General features: G+C 37.1%; 1 pseudogene; it reads left to right on the top strand.

Moving 5' to 3' along the window:
* The first annotated feature begins 2,111 nt into the window (after positions 1-2,111).
* On the top strand, positions 2,112-6,713 carry LOC124971562 (60S ribosomal protein L5-like; annotated as a pseudogene).
* Positions 6,714-7,075: the final 362 nt, after the last annotated feature.

The following is a 7,075-nucleotide window of genomic DNA, read 5'->3' as shown; positions in this document are numbered from 1 at the left end:
ACTAAGCTATCTCCCCAGCCCCATGCCTATCTCATTTTGATTGATGCTAAGATTCATCAGAAGGTTCAAGTGATACCAGATTGTGCTCCCTATAATAAAGATTCCCATCAACTTTTTATTTATCTTTTGTTTGTTTTGTTTTGGTACTGGGGTTTGAACCCAGGGGCGCTTAACCATTGAGCCACATCTCTAGCCCTTTTTTATATTTTACTTAGAGACAGGATCTTGCTGAGTTGCTGAGGCTAAACTTGAACTCATGATCCTCCTGCCTCAGGCTCCAGAGCTACTGGGATTCCAGGCATGCTCCACCGTGGCCAGCTCAAATTTTTAATCTAATAGCCTCTGCATAGATCTATTATTTCAATAAAGAATTACAAAATGGTGATTTTTCTAATGTGAGCACTTCTTTTGCATTTATTACAATCCTTCTATAAATAGAAACTTCTTATCAACTATTTGCTTACTCTGAATCACAATGTATACAGAAAAGTCAGATAAATGTTTCATTTTTTTCTCAGTGTTGTGAGTAATAAATATGTGTTGCCTTGTTTTTCTTGGTGGGGAGGTTAGTCCTTCAATGCTTAGGTAGGCCATTTACAACTGTGCCTCCAGCATCACTTTCTGCTTATGGGAAGTCTGAAAGTCAACCAGTAGCAAAAGCAAAAGCTCTTATAGAGCCTGAGGAGTTCTGCAGAGGGCATGTGCATGGCCTTTTCATGTCCTTTGTTTAGGTGGGTCTCTTAAAATCCCTTATTCCTCCATGTATTTCCTTTCCATGTCTCTTCCTTCCCAAGCCTTTCAGTCTATCCTTTGCTTGTACCAACTGGTAACTATCTCTTGCTACACGCTGCCACAACCAATACTTCTGCCTTGAAATGCGTTCAGCCAGTGCCATCCAATAAGCTGCCCCAGCCCTTGGAATGTTTAAAGTCAGCTGATAGTCAGTTGTACCCTTTCTTCAGGGAACCACCAGACAGGTTAAAATACACACACACACACACACACACACACACACACAATTCTTTGAGAGTAAGATCTGTATTGGTTTCATCTGGCACAAGAAACCTACACCGAGAGTGTGAGCTGCCATCTTTACAGCTGCCACTGCTCTGGTAGTGAGACAGTGAGCAGGCAAGACAACAGCGTCTTCATTAAGCTCTCCCTTCATTCACTTTAGTTTTTATTTTAAACTAGATTCCAGAGTTCTGTGAAAATGGCTTCTGACAATTGACTGGCTTACTAGTTGCCTTTGTGGAGAGAAAGAACCCTGCAATTCTCTTCTCCACCATTTATAGTGACCCCCAGCTTTTAATTTTTTTGTAAGGATGGCAATGTCACTCTTAACATGCCAGAACTAAAACTATATGTCTGTTTTTTTTTTTTTTTGTGGTGCTGAGGATTGAACCCAGGGCCTTGTGCCTGTGAGGCAAGCACTCTACCAACTGAGCTATATCCCCAGGCCTAGATGTCCATTTTTTAAAAATATTTCTTGTTGTCAATGGACATTTTATTTATTTATCTATTCACTTATTTATTTATATGTGGTGCTAAGAATCAAACCCAGTGCCTCATACATGCTAGTCAAGTGCTCTGTCACTAAGCTACAACCCCAGCCCATAAATGTCTATTATTTTGCACAAATTATTGTATTACTGACCAGTGGAATCCTTTTTAAATTTGCTCCTTTTTTTCTTTTGTTGGAAACCCAGTAATCTTTGATAGCTTCTTGCTTTCTGCTATACGATCTCCCAGGCTCATCTTGTATTTTTTTTTTTTTTTTTTGCGGTGCTGGGGATCAAACCCAGGGCCTTATGCTTGCAAGGTAAGCACTCTACTGACTGAGCCATCTCCCCAGTCCTCATCTTGTATATTTACTGCTCCAGACCTGTATAGCCATTTCTCCAAAGGACTCTGGCTCTTTTTCAGTGGGAAAAGGTATTTAAAGACCAAAACCTGGGTGCTAAGGGCATTTTATTGTTGTTGGGTTGTCATTGATTCCAGGCTTTTTAAGGAAGGAGCTAGAAAGAACATATTTTAACAATAAATATACATTTTCCCCTCTGTACCACTGCTGGACCTTCATGTCTGTGTCAAGTCATAGATAAATAGCTATGTTCTGTAGTATTGGGTTTGTTAAAGTTATTAAGAATAAAGCCTACTTTAAGAGCTACCAAGTCAAATTTAGAAGAAGATGAGAGGATAAATCAATTACTGCATTTGGAAACTTGGTGATTGTTATGGTTTGGATATGATATGTCCCTCCAAAGCTTCCATGTTAATGAAGGAATATTTAGAGGTTGTAGCAAGAGCAGTAACCTAATCAGTCCATCCTAGTTTGAATGTACTGAGTAGTACCTATAGGCAGGTGGGGCATGGCTGGAGGAGGTGGATCATTGGGATTGTGCTATGAAAGGGTGCATCTTCCCTGTGGCCCTCCTTACTGTCCCACACCTGCTCACCTTGCTGCTTCCTGGCTGCCCTGAGGTGAACACCACTTATCCACCATGATAATCTGCCTCATCTTGGGCCCAGAGCAATGTACTTGGGTGACCATGGACTGAACCTCTGAAACTGTGAGCCAAAATGAACTTAACCTCCACTAAGTTGTTCTTGTTGGGTCTTTTGGTCACAGTGAAAAACTCAGTGATCCAGGATAAGAATAGGACAACATACATGAATACAAGATGATAATTCATTTACTAACAGATATCACTTGTCACATTGCTTATGCCTGGATAGAAGGGGATATAATAGTATATGCAGCTTCTGCACACCACCTACCAAAATATGGCATGTTGGCTGGACAGATTATGCTGCAGTATCTTGTACTGGCCTGCTGCAGTATCTTGTACTGGCCTGGATCAGTCTTTTCAATAGGTTGTCATGGGCAAGATATCTGAAGGCCAAGTGGAGGTAACCAGAGATAAATATAATGTGGAAAGCATTGATGGTCAGCCTGGTGCCTTTACTTGATATTTGAATGCAGGCCTTGATAGATTTACCGCTGGCAATAGAACTTTTGAAACTCTGACAGTAGCAGTGGATGGAGGCTTGTCTATCCCTCAGAGTACCAAATGATTTCCTGGTTATGATTCTGAAAGCAAGGAATCTAATGCAAAAGTGTATTGGAAGCACTTCATGGATCATAACTTTGCAGATTATATGTATTCCCTTGTGGAAGAAGATAAAGATGCTTACAAGCAACAGTTCTCTCAATATATAAAGAAAAACATAATTCCAGACAAGATGGAGGGGATGTATAAGAAAGCTCATTGTGCTATTGTAAAATATAAGCAAATATGCATACACACATATACACATATGTGTGTATCTCTCCCCTTTTGAACACAAAAGGTGGCATACTATAAAAACTGTTTTCCACCTTGCCTTTTTTCATTTATATTATCCTGAAGACCATTACATGTCAGTATAAAAAGATTGTCTTCATTCCTTTTTATAATCATTTATTACTTCATTATGTGGCTATATTGAGTTTCTTTAGTTTGTTCATTTTATAAATAACATGAATGTGATGTAGCAAAGGGCATATGTCATTTTGCATTTTTTTAGTATGTTTTTGGAGTAGTTTCCAGGAAGTGAAGTGTGTGCATATGTAATTTTCTAGATATTGACAAATTCCCCTCCACCATTTTGCATGCTAAGCAGCAATATATTAGCATTCAGGACTCATAATATTTCTCCACAGAGTTACTGTGAATGTATTGTGGTAACTCCTTTATGGCATGGGAGAGACTTCACCTTTCTCACTACTCATCACACAGAAATATACCAGAGCTTGCATCCTATTATTCTCCCTATTATATATTGTGTGCCCAAAACAAATGCCTTGCCTTAAAGTAATGAGGAAAAATTTGTGGCTAGCCTTGTCTTGTTAAGAGCCACTTGTCAAGCCTGGTTGCATGGGACTGAGGAAAGTTCTGAAACATTAAACAGCCTTGATTGCCAATGAGTCCACATTGTGCCTACACCAACCATGCTGACTTGCCTATGCAAGTGTGTCCTGAGCTCTGGAAATCAGAGCCCAGTACACAGAAGACAAAATGGAATATTAAATGTATATCTTTAGGCTCTCCTAAAGTACTTGCTTTTCTGTTTATTTATTATCAGCTTTGAAATAAACCCATCTCAGGCTCCCAAATGACAGACCCATCATTGTTTTTGTTATTGATCTTTCCCCTAGTGACTTCCAGTCACTGCCTCTCCCTATGTTTCCTTGGAGCTCTCGCCATCTTGTGGCAGATCAGGAGCCCTGAGAAATAAATTTTTGACTTCATAAGTGAAACAAAACCCACACTCCTTACTATGTTATGTTGTATATGCACAATGTTTTTTTATTGTCTATAATTTACTTCAGAGCACTTTGATATCAATGTTTTGTTATGTACTTTATTTCATCTACTCTAAGATACTTTTTAAAAACTTTTTATTACCTCTGAATTCGGGGTGAATTAGTTTGAATTGACAGCAATTTTTCTTTTTTTGGTGTGTTAAAGAATGGTTGAATCTTACCACCTATGACATCTTGGATTCAAATAATCAATTATTTAATGAAATATTGTATCTGTCTACAAAATGATATTTTGAAAAGTTAGTGCAGGGTAGGGGCAGTAGAGATAGGAATAAGGAGTGCATTAGGCATGTATTTTGAAGGAGAGGAGGAAAAAGCAATGTTTATTCATATTGATAAACAAGTTTTACAGTTCTAAACATTTGAGTTATCCTAATCACAAATGCATACTCAGCAGTGATTAGTTAGCATTTGAAGACCATAGTCAGGTGTTCACACCACAAAGGTAGTTATAACCTAGGGTGCTTACATTTTCCTATCTGAACCTGTACTAAATCAGAAATTCATAAATTTTCCTTGTGCCACTGAAACTGCTAGAAGAAAACGTAGGTCAACACACCAACGTATTTGGTGCAGGCACCTACTTCTTTAACAAGACTCTTAAAACTCAAGAAATAAAACCTAGAATCAACAAGTGGAATAGCATGCCTGTAATCCCAGCATCTCTAGAGGCTGGGGCAGGAGGATTGCAAGTTCAAAGCCAGACTCAGCAACTTAGTGAGGGCCTAAGCAACTTAGCAAGACTCTGTCTCCAAATAAAATACAAAAAGGGGCTGGGGATGTGGCTCAGTGACTAAATGTCCTAGGTTCAATCCCTGGTACAAAATAAAAAATGAATAGCTTTAAATTAAAAATCTTCTGCACAGCAAAAGAAACAATTAACATTGTGGAGAGAGGTTGAGAATTGGAGAAAAATCTTTGCCAACTACTCTTCCAATGGAGGATTAATATAAAGAATATACGAAGAACCCTAAAAAACTTAACCCCAAAAAACTCAACACCGAAAACCCAAATAACCCAATCAATAAATGGGCAAAAGAACTAAACATTTCTCAAAAGAAGGAATACAAATGTCCAACAAATATATGAAAAATGCTCAACATCCTTAGCAGTTAGGGAAATGCAAATCAAAACTACACAGATTTCATCTCACTCCAGTTACAATAGCAGTCATCAAGAATACAAATAGGGCTGGGTTGTAGCTCAGTGGTAGAGCACTTGCCTAGCACATGTGAGGCACTGGGCTCAATCCTTAATACCACATAAAAATAAATAAAGGCATTTTGTCCATGTACAACTACAGAAAAAATTTTTAAAAAGTATACAAATAACAATAAATACTGAAGAAGTTGTGGGGAAAAAGGTACACTCATGCATTTTTGATGGAACTGCAAATAGTACAATCACTTTGGAAAGAAGTGAAGATTCCTCAAAAGACTAGGTATGGACCCAACATATGACTCAGTTATACCACTCTTGTTATTCACTGAAAAAAACTAGAATCAGCATACTATTGTGATACATGCATACCAATGTTTATAGTAGCACAATTCACAATAGCCAGGTATGTTACAAAACCAGCCCATGTGCCAATCGACAGATGAATGGATAAAGAAAATGTGGTATATATACACAATGGTGTTCTACTCAGTCATAAAGAAGAATGAAATTATGGTATTTGCTGGTAAATATATGGAACTGGAGAACATCATGCCAAGTAAAATGAGTCAGACTCAGAAAGTCAAGGATCAAATATTTTTTCCCATTGCAGATGCTAGAAAGAAAAAAGGAATTAAAAAAGGGATCTCATGAATATGGAAGGGAGAACAGTGGTGTAGAGGAAGGATTGAGGCAGAGGGAGGAAGGATGAGAAAGGGAAAGAACTGTGGAATGCAATTGACCAAATCATGTTATGTTCATGTATGAATATATCACATTAAATTCCACTTTTATGTATAACTATAATGCACTAATAAAAACATAAAATATAAATCTTAAAGAGTCCAATGTTTTCAAAAAAAGAAATATGTACTCATGAATACACATGTGTGTATAACAGTTTAGTAAACTGGCTTGGAACAGAACACAAAGCTTACAAAAACTACTTATTAATGCACAGCTAAAATATTAAAATAAACCCACAAAACACCTTCAAACAAACAAAAACTTTCTTTGTGCTATGAGTCCCTTTGGCCAACTCTTTACAAAGTCATTTTTAATTCACAAAGTAAAAAATACAGGATTACAACAAAAACTGGTTGTGTTAAAATACAGTCATCAAAATATTAAAGATAAAATTTGCGCATATTAACATGTGCTTCTTTTCCCTCCCCAGCATTACTGAGGCATAATCAACATAAAAATTTTATATATTTATTTTGTAGAATGTAATGCTTTGATATGTGTATATATTGTGAAATGATTAAGTTAAGCTAATTAACATTCATCTCACATACTTATTTTTATGGTGAAATATTTAAGATCAACTCTTTTATCAATTTTCAAATATGTAATACATTATTGACTGTATTCACCACACTGTATAATAGATCTCCAAAATCTTTTCATCCTGTTAAACTGAAACTTGCATGCTTTGACCAATATTTCCTCATTTTTCTCTACTGCAGCCCCTGGTAATCATCATTTTAACTCTGCTTCTATGAAATCAATCTTTAAGGTTTCCACATGTAAATGAGAGCATGCAAT

The sequence above is a fragment of the Sciurus carolinensis genome, chromosome X (genome assembly GCF_902686445.1).
Source record: "Sciurus carolinensis chromosome X, mSciCar1.2, whole genome shotgun sequence".
NCBI classification, from domain to species: Eukaryota; Metazoa; Chordata; class Mammalia; order Rodentia; family Sciuridae; genus Sciurus; species Sciurus carolinensis.
The sequence above is the reverse complement of the archived record's forward strand: the minus strand, read 5'-3'. Positions and strand labels throughout refer to the sequence as shown.